General features: G+C 39.7%; 1 protein-coding gene across 1 annotated transcript in view; it reads left to right on the top strand.

The window, feature by feature from the left end:
- Window positions 1-13,514, top strand: part of SS1 (glycogen/starch synthase, ADP-glucose type) — a 217,422-nt gene that overhangs the window by 84,739 nt on the left and 119,169 nt on the right. The gene's annotated exons all lie outside the window — the stretch shown is intronic.

The following is a 13,514-nucleotide window of genomic DNA, read 5'->3' as shown; positions in this document are numbered from 1 at the left end:
TTCTATCACACGTGCGAAAGGATCTAGGGTTTCGATCTGCTGTAGATAAGGCGAATTATAGTCACACCAAAGTATTTAAGATTGGTTTCAACAAGGTCTACTTTGAGGGCCAAGTTCACTAACAAGGCAAGGAAGGCATAGAAGGACAAATCTCTCCATGATCTCCTCCCTCATGAAACCTAGGGTTTCTACAGTACGAATTTAGATCTGAAAATTTCAGAATTGTAGAAGTGAAGTGCAGTGAAAAGGTCAAAGTAGAGTCAAGGAAGAAATGAAGTTGAAGGTCCAAATATCAGAGGCAAGGTTGATTTGGTCTTGGAGGGCTCTTGGTCAAGGGTCAAGGTCTTGGTATTCATCAATTGAAGTTGGTATAAGAAGAAGAATTCGTTGTGGGTTTTCCTCTAAGAGGGAGAGGTTTTGGACTTGGCTGATCACCTACATATTGTGTCTCTTGTCCCTTTATTGTTTATGCATTGGTAGTTGTTTGATGAACAACACAATAATAATCGAAGTAAAGAAAAGATCCTAATCTAAAGAAGTAAAAAGCATTCACAAACAGTTACCATTAATAGAGAAATCACCTAATTTTGATGCCCTAGATTTCTCAACATGGTATCGGAGCTACGGTGACAAAGTAAAGGAAGGGCATCTTATCAAGGAACACTCAAGGATCAAATCTCGAAAAAGACATCAAAGCAAATCTAAGAACATCTTGGAGTCAAGATCTACAAAGAAGTATCAAAACCCTAAATTGAAGAAGAAGTCTACACCAGCAGAAGTCTTGGGATCCTCAAGTCATCAAAAGGATCACAAAGACCCTACTCAAGATGAAGGAACTTATAAATCAAGTTTTTTACTAGAGAAGCAAGATCAAGGACGTTGTCTCCATCTTCAGAAGTTCTAAGGTAGTCTCCTCTCGTTGAAGCAAGGACCTTACCATTGTAGAAGATCATCGAAGAAGCATCAAGAAGTCATCTTTGATCATCATCAACAAGGACATTACCATCAAAGGATCTAAAGTGATCTCCCTCTTTGTAGGGTTAAGGATTATTCTTGAAGAGAACTATCTTCAAGCTATCTCTCTAAGGCAAAAACTCTACAAGCTAAGTATATCGAAAGAAGAAGGAATATCCTCATACTTTATGAGGATATCTGGATTCTGAGATAAGAGATCAACTTCAAGATATGGGAGAAATAAGGTTTGGCAAGGAGATGACCACTCTAGGGCTAAATGCACTACCAGAGGAGTGGGGTAACTTTACTTCAAGGCGAAGAAATAGCCTATTCCATTTCAGGATCTATGGTCTCTATGCAAAATTGAAGAAACCAGATTGAAGGCAAAAAATGATGTAGGATCTGGTGAGTAAAATCAAGCATATGCAGCTATGGCAAAGAGAAGAGGAAAGTCTGGGAAATTTGGTCCTCAGAAAAAGAAGAATAACCTAGCTAAGATTCAATGCTATGGATGTCAAGAATATGGGCATTACAAAAGAGATTGTCCTAAGCTCAAGAAGGACAATAACACAAGAGGTAGAGAAGAAGAAGCCCATATCACCGAAGAAGTGGAGGAAGTTGAAAAGAAGAAGTCCAAGAAAGAGGAAGTAAGAGACCTTTGCTATGATTGAGATAGTCTTCCTCACCTAGTTCTTTTCAAGTTCCTGTTTTTCTGTTGTAAGATATGGCTGTGATCATTCTCTAAGGAAAATGATAGGATGCATCATGGCATCATAGAAGCATTAAAAGCAAGAACTCGCAATCATAGAGAAAAATATTTGAAATAGAAGCCTATGGTAGTCACCTATGGAAGGATATAACCCTTGGTAACCTCATTAGAAGCATAAGTGACACTTATGGGAAAAGAAAAAGGTCATCTAGTACAAAGCTCATCATACACCAGTCAAAAGAAAACATTTGTTGGATGAGGATACTCAAGATCCTCTATTGGAATCTTCATCGGAAGGTTCGCCAATCAAAGGGAAGCAAGTGTTTCATCAAGAATTCCAACTTGTGGGAATTCATGGGATGATGACAAAAGAAGTGAAGCAGATCAAGGGATTGAAGTTCTTTCAATCAAGGAAGCTGCTAAGAGAAGTCTAGATGACCTAAAGGAAAATGAGGTATGTATGCTTGTATTCGATATTGTAGAGTCATGTCATATGGTTGCAGGTAACATGGATAAATGCTCCATCTCGAGAGCATGGTCAAAAGAAAGAATTTCCTCCCTTGAAAAGATGCAGGAAGGCATGGTTCACACATTATCTAGATGAAATCAACATAATATGTTCTCATATGAAATATGAGTTGGTTGACAAAATTGGAAGAACTATGACTGGAAGTTCTTAGAACCAAATGTATGAAGAAAGAAAGGAAGAGATCATGAAATATGCAGCTATGGAAAAGATAATCAACATCCGAGGACTGATAGATTTGACAAGGATATCTCCATGAAAGATATGAAGACTTTGATGAAGTCTGAAAAAGAAAGAGACCCTTGACAGTATATATCTTTTGGAGATGTGTCAATGTGTATGTAGGATGCGGATGCGAACTAGAAGATGTAGTGATGAAAGATCATCATGAATGTAACTTTGATTTAATGTTCATTCCTTATTTTTGAATGATATCTGGATGGGCTTATGCAATGTTGCCAAGGGAAGAGCTATGGATATCTTTCACCACTGATGTCCATGTAGTAGGATGAAAGATCCTTAAGGAAACATGGCATGAAAAAGGCAACGTGGCATGAAGGAAGGCCAGATATGAACTGATTGATCACTTTCCGATAAAAGGAATATTGACATGACTAACTCATGGATGAATGTGATGAATGGTTTGTGCCCTACGAAGAAGTCCCAAAACATGAAGACTCCTGAATAAAGAAAAGAAGTTCATGACATCATAAGGAATTCTTCAAGCAGCTGGTTGTCCCATCATCTCCACTTGAAGCGCTGCTGTAGGTCCCTAATTAAGAGGGAGCCTAGAAACAAGTTTCTAACTTGGTAGAAACTTCGAGGCAAATTCCTAAGACAAGAGGGAGCTTCGGTACATTCCTTCCGTAGGAATAAGTACATTCCTTCATTGGAATAGGTATGTCCTCCTATGGTTGAGAGGGAGAGATAGACACATCATTCTTGTCTTCACTTGGGAAGACAGAATAGAGGATTGGGTAAACATATGGCATCTGATGCTCTTTGAGGATGAGTTAGGGAATCCAAGATAAGAGTAGTTGTAGAGGACCAATATTCTTTGAGGACTGGGAATCCAAGATAAGAATAGTCTTGGTGGAACATACTCTAAGAGAACTCAAGTGTGGTATGTTTCGAGAGAGACAATGATGAGGGTGTCTATACATCATTGGTCTTGCCAGCATTTTGCTCTTATCTTGTGGAGAGATAGAGCTGTTAGTCAAGGCCTTGCTATGTGACAATGCTGGTTGATATGATGCTATACAGATGGGTTACCAATCCGACTCTTCTTATGAGAATTCTTCAGATTGAGAATGTTTAAGTACATTGTATGGATTATGGATACCTCCCTAGTTAAGAGGGAGTGTTGAAAAGTGTAACTAGGTTTGGTCTTCCTAATGACATGTGTAATTGTGCTTTTATGTAATTGATGTAAAGAAGAAAAATAAAATTATTTTTGTAATGCTTGACTCATGGGTTTCATGAGTAAGGAATTTTATTTTTATTTAAAGCTCCCATTGTGAGCTCTTAGGATTTTTTATAAAGTCAAATTGAGTCAATGTCTGTATGAAGGACCCTTCTTGGGCATGTTACATATGTATGTGAGTCATTGAAAGAGTCAAAAGACCCTCCAAGGCAAAGCTCAAACACCTCCAGCAACTCGGCCTTAAGATGGAGTAATGAACCTACACCAAATGACATTTCGGCCTAAGAATCTCTCATGTTGGCTATTAACATGAGCAAACCTCTATAAATAGGTAGCTCGACCTTCATTTGTGAACAAGAATTTCGGTCAAGGTCTGAAGCAAGAAGAAGTGCGAGAAACACATAAGAAGAGCTTCCATCCAAGCGAAGAAGGGACTAAAAGCCGAGCTATTTTGGATTTGTTTTAGGGCTATTTTTTGTCGCACATGTGAAATGATCTAGGGTTTCGATCTGCTGCAGATAGGACGAATTACAGTCACACCAAAGTATTTAAGATTGGTATCAACAAGGTCTACTTGGAGGGCCGAGTTCACTAAGAAGGCAAGGAAGGCATAGTGAAGGCATAGTGAAGGCATAGAAGGACAAATCTCTCCATGATCTCTTCCCTCATGTAACCTAGGGTTTATGTAGTACAAATCGCAGATCCAAAAATTTCATAATTGCAAAAATGAAGTGCAGTGAAAGGGTCGAAGTAGAGTCGGGGAAGAACTGAAGCTGAAGGTGAAAATATCAAAGGCCAGGTTGATTTGGTCTTGGAGGGCTCTTGGTCAAGGGTCTAGGTCTTGAATCTTGATATTCGTCAATTGAAGTCTCTATAAGAAGAAGAATTCATTGTGGGTTTTCCTCGAAAGTCGGAGAGGTTTTGGCCCTGGCTGATCGCCGACATATTGTATCTCTTGTCTCTTTATTGTTTATGCATTGGTAGCTGTTTGATGAAGAAGAACACAATAATAATCTAAGTAAATAAAAGATCCTAATCTAAAGAAGTTAAAATCATTCACAAGCAGTTATCTTTAATAGAAAAATCACCTAATCTTGATGCCCTAGATTTCTCAACAACTTGGAGCCTACATCTTCTGTTCATTATCTTTTTGTGATCTTCATGGTTTATGGTTTTTGGTAATTGTTTAATGAACAAAACATAACAAAATTAAAAAGAAGCCAAAACATAATCACAAGCAATTATCAAGTAAAGAGAAATAAACCCTAATTGTTGCCCTAGTGATTTCTCAACACCTGTCCACTACACTCTCGACGCAGTCCGAATTTGCATAGCCTTGCAATTGCACTCTACTAGCTCTGACATATTTGAGTCCATGGTCCACTTTGCCACAAAGATACCTCAACACATGCTTCCTTGCCACCCAATGAACTCTCCTTGTCTCCACCATAAATTGGTTGAGTGTATTCATTACAAAGCATACATTCGGTCTAGTATTAGCCAAATACATCAACAACTTGATCAACTACTTGTATAATGTGGGATCCACCAACTCACTTTCAGAAGCAATAAGCTTGCTCAAGTTGGTAATCATGGGTGTACACATCATCCGACAATCCTCCATCTTGAATCTCTTTAGGATCTCAACTGCATACTTTCCTTGCTCTAATAAAATCTCTCCTAGCTGCTACTACACCTCCAGCTCCAAAAAAAATAGTGCACCAATCCAATATCCTTCATTTCGAACTTCGAAGCAAGGTCCTCCTTGCACATCCCTATGAGCTTCTCTGATCCTGTCAGAAAGAGATTGTCAACATACAGTAACATGATAAGTGGTTCACCATCAACATGAACATAGTACAAGTTGGAGTCCACCTCACTCTTGGTGAAGCCCAATCCAAGATGGTACCCATCAATCGTAGAATACCATGTGCGAGGTGCTTGCTTAAGTCCGTATAAGGCATTTTTTCAGTGTGCATACATGGGACTTCCTCTTGTTGCTGCCTTTATCCACACCTGGGATTATCGTGGCGAAAATCTCTAACTCCACTTGGTGTGGCCTTGGGGGCAAGTCTCGAGTTGAGGCTGTCACTCAATTCTCAACTCCTTCGTCTACACTTAATCCTAGTGAAGCCATGGGGGTGGACCCCGTTGCCACCCAAATTGTACAGGTGGGTGTGACAACAAATCAAGGTGGGCGCTGTCACTCTGATCCCCGTCCTCACTGTTCTAGCTGTCTCCCTAAAGCAGGCTATGGGGGGTAGTCCCTATGAAATGTGACGATGAAAGACTTGTCAGGAATCAACAAGTTCGAGAGACACAACTGAATGGTCTAGCAACTTGGTTAATGATGATTGACAAGTTTAATTATTAGCATGACTTAATTAGATTATTGGGAGACCAGTGCTTTATGGAGTCGATTTATTTGCACAATATGAATTAAGGTCCAAGTTACTGGATGAATAGTTGTTGCTAGGATGAAAACTATCCTATATGATATGCGACACCTAGAAGTAAGTGAAATGCAGATTCAGGATAAATTTTAGATTAAATGCCTATCTAAGTGAGTCCTCTCTCTCAACTGTTTTGAAGTTAATCTCAAGTGTAGGTTGTGGAGAGAAACCAAGGGGAAGAAAGCTATGGCTTTATTAACAATACCTATCCTGGGGTTCTAACCACCCGATGCCTTCGGCATTGTAGGGACTGTGGCCCTGATCACTGCACGGTCACTGTGTTAACCACAAGTGAGGGTCTGAACTTCGCAAACTGGGTGAGAAAGGTGGTCCTCTCTTCTTTCAACCAAGCTTATGCTTGGAGGTAAAATAATTAATGCAGTACTAGCCCTAGAATGATATGCAAGATAATGAGTGATAACTTTAAGTGAGATTATTAATGACCCTTTAAGTACTTTGAGTTAAATTACTTGAAATTAGATGTTTAATACAAGAGCATGAACCAAGTACTTAAAGTGAAATTACAAGAACAAATCTCATTAAAGCAATAGTGCCAATGAAACAAAATTTGCTAATTAAATTATTAAAGTGCTTCAGAACCAATGAAAGAATGTAACAATGAGACAAGCAATCTCTAATTGATCATTTAATCACAATGACTTAATAATACAAGTGCTTTTGAAATAATGACAAATAAGATCAAGAAGCACCAATTCAATGTGTTAATCAGAAGCCATGTGTGATACTGAGGAATGTAAAGTGATTCTATCGATTAGCAATCTTAATGTTAATGGCAAGGAACAAGAACAATGTTATATCACTTTAGCAATTAGACACAATGTTCCTTAATAAACAAGATCATTAACCATTATTCAAGCTCCTCAACAAGATATGCAATTAGATTCTCTTCACAATGAGGTTGATTTTTATTAGAGCACACTTATATGCAAATCTTGAAATGCACAATTATGTCAGTGATGCAAAATGCAAAGAGTGACCAGCAAGACAACAATAATTAGTTTATCCAATTAGAGTAAAACTATTTATGTTGCTTTGTCAAACCAGGCTTAAATGACTTCTTAAGTGTATTAAGACTGTTTAGAGTCAAACTCTAGCACTAAAATTCCTAAATTTCATTGCTGCAACACTTATGTCAGATTCATAAGTATTCAGATCAAACTCAGAAATACTTATCTCAGCTGCCCAAAATTAGCTAGAAAACCATAGAAGTCATGAAATAAGCCTTTCTTATAATTTGAGATTAATTGTGAAGTGAATGTAGACTTATGCCAATGGTTTTTAGGGCTTATTTAGGGTGTGTATTCAGAGTTGTACTGCTGTTATTAGGATATATCAGATCTGATCATTAAACAGAAATGATAAATTTGGGGCTAGAGAGCAAACCCTTGGCCCTAGGGCCTTGCTAGTTGGCTGGTTGACTTCCCAAAGTGCACTAGAGCTCTCATAAACACCTGAAACACAAGTATTAGCCTTGAATCAAATGGATCACCCCTCTTGTGACTGAAACTAGGGCTTCTAGTGCTGGTTGATGACATGTCTGGAAACTTTGGCCCTTGAAACCCTTTGCCCAAGAGGCTAGATAATCTGCAAAACCAATTGTTAGCTAGATAAACTCAAAATTTATGATCCAAGTCGATAGAAATCAACTCAAAATAATTTCGAATGATGCGCTAGGTCTGCAACCACAAAAATTAGTCCAAAATATGATGCCAAACCCCTAAACTTGCCTAAAGTGACTGCAAAACCCCACAAGGAGCTCACACAAGACCAGATCAAGGAGCAAATGCCCAAATAGGGCTGCGGTCTAGGGCTAGAAGCCCTCTAAGGTCTATGACCTCCTCAAAATTTGCCCAAAAGGGTTGCCGCCAAGAAAAAATGCCCTTAAGGGTTGCGGCTAGGAGGAAAAGGCCTCCTAGGGCTTGTGGCCAGCCCAAATAGGCCTCTAGGGCCTATGACTAAGCCTCTAGAGGCTGCCGGTTGGGTAGAAACCCCAAGAAGGGGTTGCGGTCTGCTTAAAAAGGGTTGCGTCTAGCTTGAAAGAGCCCATAAGGGCTGCGACTACCCACCACAAGCCCTTAGACGCTTGCAAAATGCAAAATTTCACCTGAAAATCACTTCAAAAGGTCACAAAAGGCTGGTGGCTTCCTTCTTTGGCTGAGCATTGAGTTTCTGGGGGCCGGAAAGGCTAGATCTTACCCTCTAGGGTCTAGATCAACCTCCTTCTCTTGAATGAATAGCTCAAAAAATAATTGCTGCTTTAAAACCTTGAGCTATCCCCTGCACAAATGAAAAGAAGAAAACCCAAGAGCCTAATATATAAAAAGAATTGGAATAAAACCCCAAAACCCTAATAACTATTTACAAAACTTCAAAAATAAACATGGGTTAGATTTATTTACAAATATTCACAATATTTACAAATCTAAAATATTTGCTCTTATTAGCAAATTAAATCTTTAAAACCCCAGTAATGAACTTGAAATAATTTTGAGAAAATAGAATTTTAAATTTTTTGTGTGATGGCAAAACCCTATTGCATAGAAAAATTGTTAGATTAAGACTTGGAGCCAAACAAGGGTGTGATCCCCTCAGTTTATGAACTTGCAGGCCAAGGGTTGGAGTAACCTATATTAGTGCATTTCCAATGATAGATTATTAAACAAGAGGGACTTGATTCGTGCATTAGATCTATAAGCCTGGAGATACTTGCCAAACTTTGCTAGATCTAGAGTATTTACTCTCACCCAACACCTAAGGCAAGATACCTGTACTAATAGATGTTCCGTTTTGCAACAATTGAAAAATAATCAACAATATTGTAGCTCAAAGCATATCAAATAAATATTTAACACATACCATAGATCAACAATTGAGATACACCTTGAATTGAACCTCAAAGACTTTTTATTAAGTGCAAAAAATATCCAGCAGAGCTTCGCTCAGTTACAAATGATTTTCAAGACTATCCAGACTCAAAGATGACAAGAGGAGCTTAGTAGCTTCCTTATATAGAAAATGAGAGAGAAATAAACCCCTCCAAGTGGAAATAACGTCTAGTTGGCTTGATCCTTGTCAAAGTAATCCCATTCGTTGAAAATAACTTGATCTTCTTTTAATCTCCATAATTTTTTTTTTTTTAATTTTTTATTTTTGAAGAAAAATAGAATCTCTCAAAAACCATTTTTTATTAATCCAAAAATTAATATGTTGGACTAATATCATAAAAAATTTGACTTTGACTTAACCAAGAGCTGGGTTGCGGGGGAGCGCCCTCCCCCACTCGAATTCACTCTCGGAGAGCGCTCCGCTTGAGAGCGGATAGGGAGCGGCCTCAAGAGCGCACTCCTTAAATTCGCTCCCTAAAAAAAATTGCGCTCCCTGTTTTTAAGGAAGCGAATGAGGGAGCGGTCGCTCCCTAACCGCTCCCTTTTGCTCCAGGAGTGAAATTTTTAAGGAGGTAGTGGTCGGGGAGCGAGCACTCCCTCAAAAAATGATCTCCTGCCGGCGAAAAAGCCGTGCGGTAGATGGGAGAGTGACGGGCAAATAAGGGGAGGGGAAAAAAAGATAAAAGGCTCTCCTCCCCTCCCATTATTCACCATTTGCACAGTGAGAGAGCAAGAGAGGAGGGATTTTGGAATTGGAGGCTTGGAGCTTGAGGAGCTTGAAAGGGAGATTGGAGCTTAGGATTGAAGGCCAAAGAGGTAGGATCTACACTCTAATCTAGCATTTGTGTTATATGTTCATTGCTAAATGAAATGTTCTCTTCTCTCTTTCCCATTCCCATTCCTTTGTTTTATTGCAGGCTCAAAACTTCAAACATCATGGCTATATGGCTTGGCATTCTCTTGTTGTTGGTTCCTTTTTTTTGTTATTATGGTGTTGGAGAGTAGAAGGAGGAGGGTTGATCATGATGAAGAGGATGAAGAAGTGGGTTTTAGTGGATTTGATGAAAACCCTGGAGAGGAGTACCTTGGTGAGGAGGAAGAGGAGAGTGGAGATGATGAGGGCACAAAAACTAAACCAGACCAAACCCCATTGTGGAAATATGTTTCTAGGCCTGAAGGAGGGAAAGGGGGTGGAACCACTAAATTTACATGCCTTCATTGCAAAAACACTGACACAGGTTTATACACCTGTGCCAGAAGACACTTCTGTGGGAAAAGGCCATGGGATGGAGACAAGCAAACAAGAATCAAAACTCGTTTAAATGTGTCGACAACACAAAGAATCAAATACATAAGGGAAGAGGAGGAAGCTCAATACAGATCTAAAAGATCAAAGGGTGCCTTTGAACATGATAGCCCACAATCACATGCACAAAGAACTCCATCAACATCCTCCCATGGCGGTGGATATGGAGGCATAGGAACAAACATCTCTTTAAGGCATAGAACCATATCAAATTTCCTTGACGAAGGGTGTAGGAATGATGTGGATTAAAAAATTTACTGATTTCTCTATGCATGTGGGATACCATTCAATGTTCTTCACTCACCTTATTGGCATGAAATGGTTTTTGCCATTAATGATGCCCCCAAAGGATATAAGAGCCCTGGGTATGACAAGGCTAGAACCGTGGGACTTGATCATGAAAAAGAAAAAATAGCACATTCTTTGGGTAAAATGACAAATTCTTGGAATGAGCATGGGGTATCCATTGTATTTGATGGATGGACAAATGTAAAAGGCAAGCCATTGATAAGTGTTCTCGTTGTGTCTATTAATGGTGCAATCTTCCTATTAGCATATGATTACTCAGAAAAGTTCAAGACTGCCATCTACATTGCAAAACCATTACTTCAAACAATTGAATGTATTGGGCCATACAATGTCACCAAGTCACCACTGATAATGCTTCCAATTGTAAGGTAGCGGGAGCAATTATTGAGGATAGATACCCCAACATATTTTGGTCTGGGTGTTCGGTTCACATAACGAACTTTTTGATGTATGATATGTTAATTTTAGTTAACAATTGCCTGTTCTATGCTTAACATAATTTACTTCAATGTTCCTTAGTAGCCCAATAACAATTTCCAATTTCCAATAGCAATCACAATAATTACATTGACAAAGGCAAATAGAACATGAAACAAAATGCAAAAGACAAGCCAAGACAAGAGGACACTAGATTTGGCGGATGCCAGGAAAAAACCCCAATGTGGGGAAAACCCTTTGATCAATTCTTCTTATTATTATATCAAAAGTTCAACAGAGAGAGAGAGAGTACAAAAGTCAAATTGATTTGCCTAATTCAAAGTCAAAACAACCTTGTAAATTGCTGCAGTCAAACTTCATCCCTAACCAGAAAGTCAGCGCTTGTAAAAACAATATCAAATCATCCTCAAAGCAACTTGGTCTTCCTCAGTCAAACTCGGCCTGATCAAGAGGTCAAAGTCAGCCCAAAACAACTTGGTCAAACTCGATCAAAGGAGAGAGAAAACTGCTGTAATTTTTCTGCGGTCAAATTATAGTCAACCTTGAAGTCAACGCTGGTCAAACTGTCCAGAATTCCTCAATTTATGTGCCCAGAAATGCAGCCTAAAAAGATCGAACTTTTGACCCCAAAAATACAGTCAAACTTGGTCAACAAGCCCTCGGTCAACGCTGGTCAAACTTGTCACAAAACTTTGAAATTTCGGTTTGCAATTCAGCCCAAAAGCTCGTCCTCCTTGCCACACGTGTGAGAGAGAGAAGCTGCCCAATAGCTGTACGAACCAATCAGATGAAGAGAGAGAAGAATGTGTGAGTGATAATGATGCCAAATGAGGTGTGAGGTCTCTTGTATTTATACAATTCGTTGTGGGTGAAGAGACACATCCATTGGGCTTCTTGAGCCTACATGATGATGTGGCCAACTTGAACAATTTGCACATGTGTGGGCATAAATTCAAAATCACACTTTTGCTTGTCCAAATGAGATGATCTTTATATCAATTTTGGTCCTCTCGAAAAGCGGAATTTAATGCAATCATCATCTCCATCAAATGAGTTGTCCCAATGTGTAATTTGGCCCTAGTTTCTAATTTTAACACTCCCTCTCAACTAGGGAGAATTCCACCTGCCAATCTATTTGTCGTCATTGATCATCATGCCATCTTGTCGTCATGTATCATCTCGTCTCTGCTTTGCTGATCCATGAAGTAATAATGAAGAAGAATCGATCGAGAGTGAGTCATAAGACCTTACCACTCTCCACTGATGAAAGTCAGTCCAGAGGTAGAACCTCAAATGATCCCAGATCAAGTTGTTGAACACCATGCATCCTAGACATAGGGAGTACGACAATACACGATGTGTCCATCGATAGTGCTATGGTCCCTATCCACGTTTCCCAACTCATTGGCCAGATGAGAGGTACTTCCCATGAGTCCCAGACTACATGTAGGATGTATGTTGGGGCATCAGAAGGAGATGGTGAACCACTCATCCTGCTCATATCCCGTAGGAGAAGGTGAACCACTCATCCTATGCATATGTCAATTGTAGGCGAAAGTGAACCACTCACCCTACACACATGTCACCATGGGGTATCACAGGGGGGGGTGAATCGCTCACCCTGTACACAACGCACCACATAGGGGAAGGTGAACCACTCATCCTATGGTCGCTCATAGCTCCAAGAATTACCCCAAGCCCCTAAGAGCTCCCAGAGCTCAATGTCCAACTCAAGCAAGATCCTCATGAGAGGGTCTTTTCATGACCCCAAGTTTGTCTCGGAAGGTTAAGAATTTGACCTTCCCCAAAGGCTTCGTGAGGATATTTGCGACTTGCTCATCAGTCCTGATGTGTTGAAAGCCTTACTATTCCCCGTTGTACTATATCCCGGATAAAATGGTACCTGATATTAATGTGTTTGGAGCAGTCGTTGAACACGGGATTCTTTGAAAGGCAAATCCCACTTTGGTTGTCGTAGAAGATCATGGTGGTATCCCACATGTGCTCAAATAGCTCACTGAAGAGCTCCCTCAACCAAACAACTTCACAACAGGCCATACTAGTTGCAATATATTCGGCCTCGGCGATGCTTAGTGCAACCAATTTCTGCTTCCTGTTCATCCAAGAAATTGAAGCAAGACCCTAATGAGAAGCAACATCCATACGTGCTTACGATCCACCACACTACCAGCCCAGTCAACATCTGTATATCCATGCAACCTCAAACTCCCGATAATGTATCTCAGTCCATAATAGATTTTGCCCCGGAGATATCTTAAGAGATTCTTAGTAGAAATCCAATGTATGTGATGAGGCTCGACCATAAATTGACTCAACGCATTCACAGTGAAGCATATGTTAGGAAGAGAGTTTACCAAGAACATCATGGCCCCAACAAGTTGTCTATATTTGGAAGGATTTGCCAATTCGGGCCTAACAACACTTCCGCATAGCTTCTTGAAGTTGAGTTCCATTGGAGTAGACACAAGC

Source organism: Pinus tabuliformis, chromosome 1_2, assembly GCF_031772625.1.
Source record: "Pinus tabuliformis cultivar Carrire ecotype Pingquan chromosome 1_2, CPIR1, whole genome shotgun sequence".
Lineage (NCBI taxonomy): Eukaryota > Viridiplantae > Streptophyta > Pinopsida > Pinales > Pinaceae > Pinus > Pinus tabuliformis.
Note: the sequence above shows the minus strand (reverse complement) of the source record. Positions and strands in the feature narration are given on the sequence as shown.